The 13,362-nt window shown below is 41.1% G+C and overlaps 1 protein-coding gene across 1 annotated transcript in view; it reads left to right on the top strand.

Moving 5' to 3' along the window:
- LGMN (legumain) overlaps positions 1–13,362 on the top strand; it is a 32,508-nt gene that overhangs the window by 643 nt on the left and 18,503 nt on the right. The gene's annotated exons all lie outside the window — the stretch shown is intronic.

Raw genomic sequence — 13,362 nt, forward strand, 5'->3', positions numbered from 1 at the left:
GATGCAGGAGGCACTAGTCACTGAGCCAGGGGAGCCCCCCAGCATGCTCCCCAACAGACCCAGAAGTGCTTCTGGTCCACTTCCAGGTCTGCTACCAAGTGCGCTGGGGAGCCCCCCATGCTCCTGTGGGATGCTCCATCCCACCCCAGCATTACAGTATTCACAAGCTGCCTGGTACCTTGAGGTATATAGAAAAAAAACATTTAAAGCTGTGTCTATGTCCAAATTGCCAAATCAATTTGGAGAGTTCCAATTTGATTCGGAGAGGTTAAAGGGTTTCCTGATTTGATTTAGATTCGGCCACCGAATCAGGCCAAATCGAAATTGGGGACCAAAGCCTCACACGGCCCTATTAGGAACAAATTTTGAGTAAAATTTGCCTCCTTGTAAATTCCAGATGATTAATAGTTGTTTTATGGTAGGAACATGTTTAATGTAGGATGTTTGATTAGGAAAAAGTAATATGCAGAAATTTTAAATTTAAAAAAGGAAACTTTCCTTAACCTACCTACCTTCCTTCTCTTTTCTTTTTCCTTTCTTCCCCTCCCCCCTCCCATGGGCATCTCCTTTGCTATCTCTCTCTCGCTTAATAAATCTCCCTCAGTGCTCTTTCTTTCCTTTTAAGCAAAACGTTTTTAAAGTGAAGGAGCATTCCTTTTCTACTTGGATTTTTCTTTTAAGGGCAGATGGGATCATTATGATGATCTCTGAGATCTTGCTAAAAGGTCTTAAAATTTCAATCAGTTACAGCACCAAGCTCAATAAGGGATACCTTTTTCAAAAAGCATTTTTACTCTTACCACCTGGTTCCTTCTTCCTCTCTCACCCACTTCCTTTTGGAGGTTCCTCTTTCTTTTTCAACCAAATTATTTTTAAATTAGTTGCTGCTGCTTGTTTATTATTTAAAATTTGTTTCCAACTTGCTGACTTAATCTTGTATACAATCAATTATTTGCATTTATATTTTCCCCCCAAGGTATTGGGGATTTAATTGGTGGCCATTAAGATTTTGGTTTGTAACATTATTGCATTAAATTAGGTGCTAATTTGTGCTTTCTAGGAGAATATACTACCTCCATATATTATTTATTTAAGTAGTTATATAGATTAACTTTTTTATTTATTTATTTTTTTTTAATACTGAAGATATTGGGGTGGGGAAGTAAATGACTAGCTGTTTACTCTATATAAAATATTTAAGTTGTCAAGCTCTATTTGAATAGGAACTAGAACTCTCTATGAATAAATAACATTCAAAATGCTTTTTCTAATCAGTTTCTTAGAACTACTGTATTTACTCAGTAAATCCAAGGTGACCCTCAATTTAAGACAACCCCCCCTCCCAAGAATTGGATTCTATACATGGGAAATTTATAAAAGTTTGTTATAATTTTCCATCTAATTATTAGGGGGTTGTCTCTCAATTCATTTCCCCCACACGGCTGGGGGCGGGGGGGAGAGACACGGACGGAACGGGACGGACGACACAGGTAGTAAAGGGGACAGGTGGTATAAAGAGTTCAAGCAGATTTTCCCCCTGCCTGCCTCCCCATTGCAGCCTTGGGAAGAGGGGCTTCCCTCCTCACCCTTGCTCTGTGCTAGCCAGCTCTGTTCCTGTTCTTGCTTGGGACAGTGATTTTTATGGCTCCAGCCCAGCCCATGTGCACAGCTGCTTTGGGGCCAGATTGGAGTTGGGCTCAGTCCCCTGGCATGGAGCAAGGGGAATGGTGGGGAGAAAGAGGGGGGGTAGGTAGGGGAGCAGCTTGGGGGGTGGGGAAAGAGACTGCATGGGGGAGATGGTAGAGTGCAGAAGGGGTCAGCAGAAGCTGCAGCTGTGGCCCCCACCATGGGCAAGAGTTGGAACCTGAGCCACAGCAGTCACTTACCACCTCCTCCCCCCCCCCGCACTCTTTTTTGCAAGGTGAAGGGCTTCCCCTCCCATGTTAAGTGTGTGTGTTTTTGGGTGGGGGGATGACTTTTTTTTTTTTAAGATGAAATCAAATAAATACAGTACGTTAAGAGATTTTTCTCAAAGATTTAAATGTTTAGGCTTAAATAAGCGTATACCTTAATTATTTGAACAGATTTGTTTTTCAAACTGTTTCTTTCAAAGCTTTACTAGTAGTAGCTTTACATAACAGAACTGAAATCAATTTGCTTAAGTCATATTTGGGTTTTCTTTCATTAAGGGTGAGTAGCTGTAAATTCTTGAAGATACTTATAAAAATGTAACTTTGTTTAGTTTTCAGAGTGCAATTTCACTGCAGATCTCTTGCATTATGAAAGTTGCCAAAAAAGTTTCAAAATCTCAAATAGAGCATGCCATATTTTCAGGACCCCTCCCCCCCCAACCCATTTCTTCAGTGCTGTATTTTGGAGGCTTTTGTGCTGTTTAAATATTCACAAATGACTAGGAAAGTGTGCGCGCTTTGGGGGAGGGTGAAAGATGGGGGAGGAACAGTGACATGTTCAAGTTTCTGAAAACTACCAGATTGTTCAGGGTAGTAAAAAAACAAAACAAAAGTGAGCATGAAGAAGGATCTCATAAAACTGAGTGAATAAGCAACAAAATGGTTATAAGGGCAGAGATTATCTCACATGTATCAGATGCAGATGCATAATGATATGCCCTACAATTACTACTCTTAAAGACATTGTGGACTATTATTATGGAATAGTTCTCTGAAAACATAGGCCCAAATGATCAGCAGCTATCAAATAGAATGTTGGGAATTATTAAGAAGGGAATAGAAAACGTCATCATGCCCCTATATAAATTCATATGCCAATAGTGTAGGCTGTTTTAGTCCCATCCCATAATCTCTAAAAGGACATAGCAGAGGTAGAAAAGATGCAAAGAAGGACAACAAGGATAATCATAGAGTCTAATTTGTATGAAGTAAGATTAAGCTGAAAATCTTAGCCTTTTTGTAGAAAAGGCAACTAGAGGTGGAGGTAGGGAGAAAGAATGCAATAAGTCTATAAAATCATGAATGGCAGGGAGAAAATAAATATGGATTTACTATTTAACTGCATCTCACAATACTGGAACCAGGGCACATGCAATGAAGTTATACAATAGCAGGTGTAAAACAAAGTGTTTCACGCAGTCATTAACTTTGTAGAATTTATTAGCCTCTACAACTTGTGGCAATAATTTATATATGCAGCTTGAATGATAAATAACCCTCTCTCTTCCTCCCACACTGTCCTGGGGGCAGGGAAGTGAGGTGTTATCTTGGAGCAGAAACAGATGGTATCTGACAATTTTTATGATGGCACAAATGCTGAGCAAATGGATACTCCTACCTCTGGTCATGCCACATCAGAGGCAGATCAGTGGCATGACAAAAGGTAGTAATAATTTGTGCTCTCTTATTGCAGTGGACATCTGTTTGCTTTGGGGCAGCAGTGTGTGGGCAGCCTGAGGTGCTCTTGCTCTCTAGTTGGCTGGACTGGTGTTTTATGGGGTTTATTCCTGTGCTGGATTAGGCCCCTCAAGTCCTTGTAGCACTAGCCCAGCTTTCCCCACTCATGCAGAGATCTTCAGGGTTGTGTCCTCATAAGTGGGGAAAATCTGCCAGGAATCTGTAGCACCCCCATGCCTTCATGCTGGGAACCGCTTACCTGGACCTGTCCCTGGGATCTCCAGAGACCTATCTGGGTGAGCGGGGAAAGCCAGGCAGGTGTTCTCAGGGCTTGGGAGCCCGATCCTGCTTGAGAATTTCTGGGGTGCACAGTCCAGGGCCCCCTGGAAGAACACATCACCCCTTGTCCTGCAATATCAAGGGGTGTCCTGTCCTGTGTTTTACCCAATGAAGCAGATCAGTTGCACCGTGGACACATTGTGGCACAGCTAATCCACTTAATTTGGCAAAGTTTATTTCTAGCCTCGGTACTTCACAGGAACTTAAAGTAAGGTGTAATGGGGGTGTACATCTGTAGGAATAAAAGTTCTGTTCCAGAACTTTTGTTTTTAACTCTAGTCTACTCCTTATCTAGTATAGCCAATACACTATTCAGTAGAAGCTACTTTAATACCATGTATCAAAACAGCAAAGTCTAGTTACCCAGGGGGGTTCAAACAAAGATGGAACAAAAATACTTGGATTCTGTAGGCAGACAAAGTTTTATTTAGTTAGATGTGACATTTTTTAGTAGACTAAGTGAATAGTTGGCAAAATTGTTCTTTGCAGATTTTCAGACACAAACACCCTTCTTCAGGCAGAGGGAGTCTGCTGGCCTGTTCTCTAAAGTCGGCATAGAAGCTTACGCCAGTATGCAAAATGCAGGTCTGTGAAAATGCAAATGCATAGCAGGGAACCACCTTTGATCTGAAAACACTATGGAAATTTTTATGCCATACTACATGCCTTTGAAGTATTGTTTCCCACTTCCTAAATATGGAAAGAAAAATTCTGTCACGTGTGGGACAGCCAGGAACAGAACTCAGGCCTTGATTCCCAGCTCTATGCTTCATCCATCAGCTCTTCCATCCTTTTGTACTAATCATCCTTTAGGGGTTGTCAGCTGGGGGTACGTGTACCCCTCAGGATACTTTGAAAGGTCCCAGGGGGTATGCAGGGATGGAGCACTGCCACCCTGCTCTGCTGCCTCACAGGAGCAGGGCCCAGGGCTGCACAGATGCTGCGCTGCTGCCAGTCTGCTGCAGTTGTCCTCCTGCTCTGTCTGGCTGCTTGCCACCTCCCTCCCTCCAGGGGTACACATTAAAAAGTGGGCTGCCCAGGGTACACTTTTTAAAAAAAATAAAAAACCACATTGAAAACCCCTGCTTTAGAGGATACTTCAGGCATAATAGCCTGTTTGAGGTTAGTCATACAGGCTTCACTGCAAATATTACACAGATTTGTAAAGCCAGCTGAAGACGAGTCGCATAAGAAAAGTCAGCTATTATTTTCCAGACAGATTATACCTGCCATTAGAAATATTCTATTGACAATAGTTCTGCAGGGTCCTATACAGGCAGTCCTAGACTTACGGCGCTCCGCCATTTACACCCATGTTATTACTTATGGTGCTGGATCCTTGCGCTTATGGCACTACAGGGAAATTTACAATGAGAAAAAGAGGGCAGCAAAACAAACATCCCTGGATCAGTTTCTCAAAAAGCCATCAAGTGGCCCTCAGTCTCCCCAAAAATTTCCCCAAAGAAGCCCTTCTGAACTGCATGACGCTGATGAAGGTGTTCCTTCACCTCCCGATTAAATAAAATTTTATGTGATTAGTTACTGTATTGCCCTGTTTAATCGACTTATATACAGCATGCTTTAGAAAGCTTTGTACTGTACAGCATATATCATTTATAGTTTATTAAATAGTTGATTTAAATATGGTGTTTATGGTCATTTCTATAAAAAGTTGGGCATCAGGCCTTTGGTCAGGAACGTAAGCCCCTATTATAACATTGTTTCTATGGGAAGAATCAGTTTAGACTTACAGCGCCTTTTCCAGGAACGTAACCTGCCATAAGTGCAAGGACTGCGTGTATCTTTTAAACCAAACCATGGTTTGCTTCTTAGTTATATAATACTTTGCTATTTCTGCAAAATATTGAAGGAAGATTTGTTCTGTATCTTAATTAAATCTCCCTCCTTAATTTTATTTAATTCCATGTACAAATTTAATTGCAAATTTTGAATCAACTTCAATGTTTTTTCATTGCCTTTCTGTACAGAGGTTTATCCCAAATTCTCTGAGCACTGTGTGCAATTTCCACACAGCATCATCGAAATATACCCTGTAATCATTTACAGTTGGTTCATTGTAGTAGCCTAATAGTATGCAAGATTCTACACAATGATTGGCTGTATTGAAGGGAGAAGAAATGTTTTGAGAAAGAACACTGCAGTAAGCCCTGGTATGTGCTGTGCAATTATTTTTATATCCACGCTGAGAAGATAAAATTTATGTTTTCAAAAAAAATTGAGGGGTTCTGTAAATGGAGCTCCATCCTTACCAAGATACTGTATATGAACAAAAGACTGAGTCATCTCTGTTTACAGGATTTGAACCTATAGCTTTGTCATTTTTATTTTGTATACTGAAGACATTAGTGGCCAGTAGCTAGCAGGTATAACTGCAGTGGGGCCAACCCCAGGTATAAATTGGGGAAATGCAAATGGTGATTCTCTTTATTTATGCTTGGGGCTTGCATACAATGCAGTCTTTGACTGTAACTAGTTCCAATGTAATGAAAATCTAAGCTATTCTTGCCATGTACATTAGTATGTTTTTGTTTAAGTGCTAGGCACTCCAATGCTTGGACTGCATATGCTATTGGATTTGTTTTCCTTGCAAGATTAACATCCAAGTTGTTTCTAATTCAAGTTCTGTCACTACACAATATTCTTTTTGGCACATGTTGCAGTTTTTTTGAGCTACTAAGTAGCTTTTCTGCAAAGGAAACAGGCTCAAATTCAAACTAGCACAGCAGTTACCACAACCATTCTGCAACCCTTTGGCTGTCTACAGTTACCCAGGTATGCCCAGAAAGCACTGACAAGTTCTGCCACATAAGCCAAGATCCTTGTCTTTGGCATGGGGGAGAAGGGCAACAACTGAAGAAAAATAAATGAAATGCTGAAGACTAAGTATTTTAAATATGTCCTAAAATGTACCTGGTATCTTGGAATGTACTAAATTCCTCTGTTTGTGCAGGATGTTGAAAACATGGTAGAGAGAATTGCATATTTTGATTAGGAGACATCCATTCAGCGTATTGCTATAAAAAAAATCTATATTGGTCTGTCAACTGCCATAAAAAGAAAAAAAAAAGCAAAGGAAATACACTGAAATCATAAGAAGTACAATACACAGAAGTACTTTCCTCATGCATTCAGATATTAAAATTGTATAGTTTCTGTATCTTATTAGAAAATAATCACTAACCTTGTGTAGTGACAGAACCTGACAGCTTTTTGTTTCTCTTTTATACAGTATGGAAATAAATTTCTCAAGAGTGCTTAAGAATTGTTTAACTGAATTGCTTTTAGTAAATTTATGATCCCTACTGTAGACAGTTGTGAGGGGAAAAGAAAAAGGGGCAGGAGGGTAGGGTTGGTAGCAGACAGTAGGATAGACTTGCACTTTTATAGGACTAATTAAATTGGATGTATAACATAAGTTTTCATGAACCCAAGCTCACTTGATCAGATTTTGTTTTCAACATGCTGTCATCTAGCCTTTTGGGAACAAATTTGAACAGAGACCACTTATGCTGATAAATGATGCCTCGTCTCTTTGTACTTCCCTGCCTATCCATATCCCTCTTGTCTTGTACTTAAATGGTAAGCTCCTTGGGCACTTACACGTGTGTTCTGGGGGGTGGTGGGAGCGGCACTTTAATTAGAGTAGCACCACAGTATCCTGTGTATCAGTGTCCCCATGTTTCAAAATGGCGGCAGGGTATTTGAAGTAGTTGGGGGTTGCCAACTCCTATTTGGATCTATTCCGGGAGGTGTCATCATCACATGATGTAATGTCATTAATGACTTTATGCCAGGAAGGCAAATACATATTACTGTTGCGTTAAAAAAAACAAACAAACAAACCACTGGACTATTTAATATTTATTTTAATGACTGCCCTATCATCATCTCTCAGGTGACTCTCAGCAGTCTCCTAGAGATTTAGATCTAATCCCTGGGGACTCCAGGGCAGTCCTGAGGGTTGGCAACCGTAGCTTTAGGTCAAGCATCCCTGCTGCCATTTTGAAGTGCAGAGATGTTGATACAGAAGACACTAGGGCTGGCTGGAGCACAGTAATTACCACACTCCAGCAGCCTCTGTTAACTGAGTCTGCTCTGACGTGCTGTAATTATAGAGAGTGAGAGCAGCCTCCACACTTGTGTACAGACAACTCTTGTGTTGACTGTCTTTTTGTGTCGGCACAAGGTGTAGCATAAAGAGATCCTGGTTCAGGATTTAAACGCTCCTACTTTCTTCAGTGATACTAATAATTAACAAGATTTTATAGGCTGTCTCGGCAACCTTCTTTACACTAATACTTCCTCATTTCGTAAATACTGTTAAAACTGAATTGATGGGAGAAATCCTGTAAAAAAACATATAGTTCAAAGACTAATAATTTATGCAGCAACAGATGTTTGTTTAAAAAACAAAATGGAAAAAAGCTGATTTTTAATATATTTAGTGTTTGCTATTGGTGACTTTATAGGTCATCATTTGTTATTTCAAAGCATTGCAATGTTTGTAAAATGACAAAAAACAACTAATAACTATCAGTAATGAAGCCACAATTCTTACAGATGCTTAATAGTGCTCTGCCACCCAGTTGTAATGCCAGGAATAAAATGCAGTCTGGCTAACAGTAATGTCAGTGGAATATTAAAGACATGAAAGGAGTTGTTTAGGGCTTTTCCCAACACACTAGAGAGAGACCTAATGCTTCTGGCTCCGATTTCTCCTGTGAAGGGGTAGCCATTGCGGGAACAGATGATTTGCCTCTGCTAACCCTGTAGAAAGGTGTTAGCTTAGTCTCTACAGCCCACCCAGGTGTTGATTTAGAGTTTAATAAAGACAATTTAAACGGTGCAGCAGTTAAATAGAAGCAATCTGAAGGTATAATGGTGTCTATTGTACTATGGTTTTTCTTTTGGGAAGGCTCTTGGAGGGGGCAGGGTGAAAATTTTATGCCAGTAAAACCTCAGTGTACAAATTGTTACATCAGAATTTAAAAAAAAATAAAATAAAAGTTATGTACCTTATCTTCCAATTTCATTCATTAATACCAGCAAGAAAAACAACCTCTCCTGACAGCATAAGCAGTGCTTACAGTAGGAGTTTGATGGCTTAACTCTGCCAGCAAACCTTTTTAGGCACAGGCAAAGCCTAAGAATTCAGTAGGAGTTATGGTACTTTTTTAAAACAATACTGCTCTGCACTCCCTTTAACCCACTTTCCCTTGTTTACTCTTTCTTTAGAGAGCAGTTACTGCCTGGTTACTTCTTGGCAGGAGGCTGGGGATTTTTCTTCAGCAGATAATTCTTTTTTTCCTGTTTCCTTTTCTGTTCCATTTTTTTTTTTTTTTTTGCAATAAAAGGAATATGGGGCCACAGTTATCTAAAGTGGCTAATGATTTTGGTCAGCTCTACACTAAGAAAATATTTGCTGGTACATTCTATGTTGAGAGAGCCTGCATTTATCATAAAAGCCTATATCAGCAAAAACATGCTTTTGTATTTAAAATATTAAAAAGCTATCCCAACATTAACATTTTTATGGAAGCTGAAAGCTTTGATCTGGTCAACCCCTGGCTCACAGGACTCTGTTATCCAGCCCATTGGGCTCTCCATGGGTCAGAAAATATGGTAGCAGGAGAGCAATAGTAGCATTAATTGCTGCCCCTGTGTTCCCCACTTTGCAAATGTATGTGGAGCCCCACAGTTTGGATGATATGTCTCTGTGCACTAGATAGTGTAGGCATGTGGGGCCAGGCCAGTGTGTGGCCACATCTGGGCATGCAGACCCCACACCACTGATCCAAGCAATCAGGCTGAAAGGTTGGGCACCACTTAAACTAGATTCATATTTTTGTAAGTTAGGTAAGAGTTCTGTGAAAGACTTTATCTGTGTCCTATTTATAATGGATTAAGTGAATGATTTAGTGCCCAAATACCCTTTGTTACAGACTGACATCTTTCAAGAGCTGAGAAGTGATGACAACAGGCTTATTTTGGACTTTTCTAAGGGCTTGTCTACACTGGAGGTTTTCCTAGTTATACTGATGTAATTATACCAATCATAACACTCCTCTTCTAGAATAAGGGTCACACACACATTTAGCTTGCACTGCCTCTTCAAAGAAACAAGCTTAGTTAGGGAAAAAAAATAGGAATGAGTCCATATAATGAGTTATATCAGTGTAATAATAGCAGTTTAAATTTGTGCTGTCAATGACATGGGTATAACTTTCCCATGTTAACAGAACAGTTCTAACTGTATGAAAATAACAGACAATGGTCAGGAAGCTGCACCTGCTGGATCAAAGTTGTACATCATACTCCTTTGCACTCTGAGATTTTAAAGTCTTAAGGTGTGAAGGTCTAGCATTATCTTGCTCAGCACTGCTGTAACTGCACTAGGAGGTGGGGAAAGAGAGCCAGAGTGTACTGGAAAGAAAAATGGTGATAAAATGTCTTGCTGTGGCCCCAACAGGCTGTATGCAGTAAGGAGGGAGGTAGCGCGGCCCTGCAGAGGGGAGGGGACATGACCAGCCCTATGGGGACAGGGGGCTTGGCCCAACCCCATGGAAGCGGGGAGAAGCAGGCGTGAGCTGGCCCTGAATCAGAGGTCCAGGGGATGGGGCATGGTCCAGCCCTAGTTGAGAAGGGGGCACGGCTCAGCCCTAACCTGGCTGCACAGAGGGAAGAAGGCCTGGCCTGGATCTGGCCATGCAGGGGCAGGGTTGTGACCTGGCTCTGACCTGCCCTGTGGGACTTGGGATTTTGGCAGCAGGGAGGGGTAGCAGTACTGCTACTGCTCCCCAGCCACAAGATTTCCTGATCAATGGGGAGCCCTGTGAGCCACATTCCAAGGCCCCACAAGCCACATTTGGCCTGCAAACTGTGAGGTTGAGCACCTCTGCTTTACAATATCATTTTTTTTAAAGCACTGTGCTTCCCTTCTTAAAAAAAAGAGCAAAGAGAGGACGAGTCATACTTAACAGCTGTTAGTCACATTGCTTGATGCAGTACTGGAAGGCACTCAGATACTACTGAAGAAGCCAGAAGAACCTGTGTAGAATAGAATTATGTGAAAACATTTTTTGGGGAATAGCAGAAGTTAGAAGAAATTCTGAAGCATGGCAGTTGTGTCAACACTGAACTTCTTTTGGCACCAAGATGAACAAGGCTAAGAGAACAGTGCAAAGGAACAAGTTTTAGGATGATTAATTAAAACAACAGTTTAGATGCATCAAGTGTTAGGAAGAGTATGAGGGAGGAAGCTGAAGGAAAGGAAGAGAAAAAAAATCTCCCAAATAAATGCTAAAAAAAAATACAAAGGGCAACACAGTGGAAAATTCCATTTTTGCTACTCTCCAATGGAATTTATCAGTCATTTTAGCTAGTTTACCAGATCAAGATTGAGATGGTCAGTGATTTATGATTTGTACTTACATTTTACCAGCACAACCATTAACCCTTATTTAAAATCAAGGGTGTCAAACATACAGCCTGCAGGCTGGCTCCAACATGCTGCAATTGGCAGACAACCAGAAGATGGGGAGCCTGGCCAAAGGAGAATGGCTTGCTGCACAATGCAGGGCCCTCATGGACATGATGATCAGCAGCAGGAGGGTGAACAAAGACCGATAGAGTCCTGGTTGTTTGGCTGTTTCATCTTCCACCACCACTGCAACCTTATCTCATCAGCTGAAAGCCCCACTTCTGCCCCATGCTGGAGTTGGAGCAGCTATCGCTGCTATTTGCCCCATGTCCTGTACTGCACAGGCTGCTCCAGCTCTGGAATGGGGCATATGGTGGCAGCCAGGGTTACTGCTGCTGTTGCATGCCCCATGTTGTAGGTGAAGCTGCTGCCATTACCACCACCACTTCTCCAGGGCTGGAGCTTGTATGCTTCAGGCTGGATTTGGCCTAGGGCATAAAGTGAGTTTGATTCCTCTGCTTTAAATCAAAGTTATGCCAGTTATGCATTTGTACATATTTTCCCTGATCATGTCTACACTTAAGGTGGTAGGGATATACCAGCAAATATCCCAGTGGAGATGACCTTATATCAGTAATAGAGGGATTTTGGGGGTGAGTGGGTAGGAGGACCACTTATATCAGTTCCCAGAAGTGAATAACAGGTGCTAACAAAGGCTCTTTTATTGGTATAACTGCATGGACTTGAGGTTTTCTGCCAGCATAGATAGCCATGTCAGGGGTAACTTGGTTAGCGCATTTTTTTTTACGCTTCTAATAGACATAGCAGGCCAGCAAAACTTTAAAGTGTAGACCAGATCCCAAGCTGTTGTAAACTGTGTATTGGTATAAGTGTGCTTACATCATACCTGCATCCACACTGAGGCTTGCCGGTTTAGCAACACCAGCAAAAATCTCTTCAGTATAGAAAAGCCCCAAAACAGAATATTCAGATCCTTTTTTGCTGCCTTTCAATTACCTCCCACATCCCTCTTAAGACTATTTTTCTTAAGCTAATCTATTGCTAGTGATAGCAGCAGTATCATTTTAGCACTTTAAAAAGTGACTGGATGCTGACCAGAGTTTCTAACTGGTGCTTTAAAAATCACAGGGTAAGAAGATAGTCTCAGGTGGTTTACCACCTAATTAGGACGAGACCTAACAAATTATCAGAACAGTAAGATGGCAGAAAAGAAGGGACAAAATATTTAATAAGAACATGAGTCTCTACAAGCTAGTTGGCTTTGAGTTGATTGATTTTGCACATCAGACGTTCTCACTACATATCCATTGGTCTATACTGGGCAATTTACACACCTAACTGTTCTGGTATAACCATATAATTATACTGGCATGACCCCCACTGTGGACAGTTATTCTGAAATAAGAGTGTCTTTACCAGTTTAACTTGCCTGTATAGGAGAAGTTGATTAGATCAGTAAATTCCCTTGTGTACACAAGGCATGGACTATAACCAGTCTGCCATTTACTGTAGGCACCTCAGAAGAAGGGAATCTTTAGGAGAGAACAGAGGGTCAAAGGAGTGGCTTACCAGATTGGTCCTTTCCACTTCTTTACGCCATAATTTGTCCTCAGCATTTAAGAAAAGCCATTCTTTCAATATTCAACCATATCCACTTCACACATTAGAATAGCAAAGATCAAACAACAGCCTTTGCCATATCCCCTACTTATTAGTTAGATTTATATGCTATCCTTTCCATCAAAGGCTCAGGCCTGCTTTCAGAGAAGAGCAAAATAAGTTATGAAACAAGCAAACAAGAGAACAAAACAAAGCAGGAGAAACAAAGTAATTTATAAGGCCAAGATTGTAAAAATAAACAGTATAGCACCCCTTTCCTCCTCCCAAAGACTGGCGTTTAATGTAAGCAATTTGGGACTGGGACTGACATAGACACTTATAAACTAGTTTGCCAAAACAAACAAAACCAGAAATGAAGTTGACCAAGCTGAGTGGAAGAAAAATCTAGCCTGATGCAATAGGAAATACAGCTGCTTTAGTAAGGGTTATTAGACTGCCCAGGTCAGTCACATGAAAATACTTCAATGCAACAAACACCAGTAACACAGGATGTGCCTCACCCTTTTCCCAGAATCTTGCACAATTGCCATCCCTGCTTGGTTTCAGGCCAGACTCTTAAAGCAGGGCTTGTCT

The sequence above is a fragment of the Alligator sinensis genome, unplaced genomic scaffold (genome assembly GCF_000455745.1).
Source record: "Alligator sinensis unplaced genomic scaffold, ASM45574v1 scaffold645_1, whole genome shotgun sequence".
NCBI classification, from domain to species: domain Eukaryota; kingdom Metazoa; phylum Chordata; order Crocodylia; family Alligatoridae; genus Alligator; species Alligator sinensis.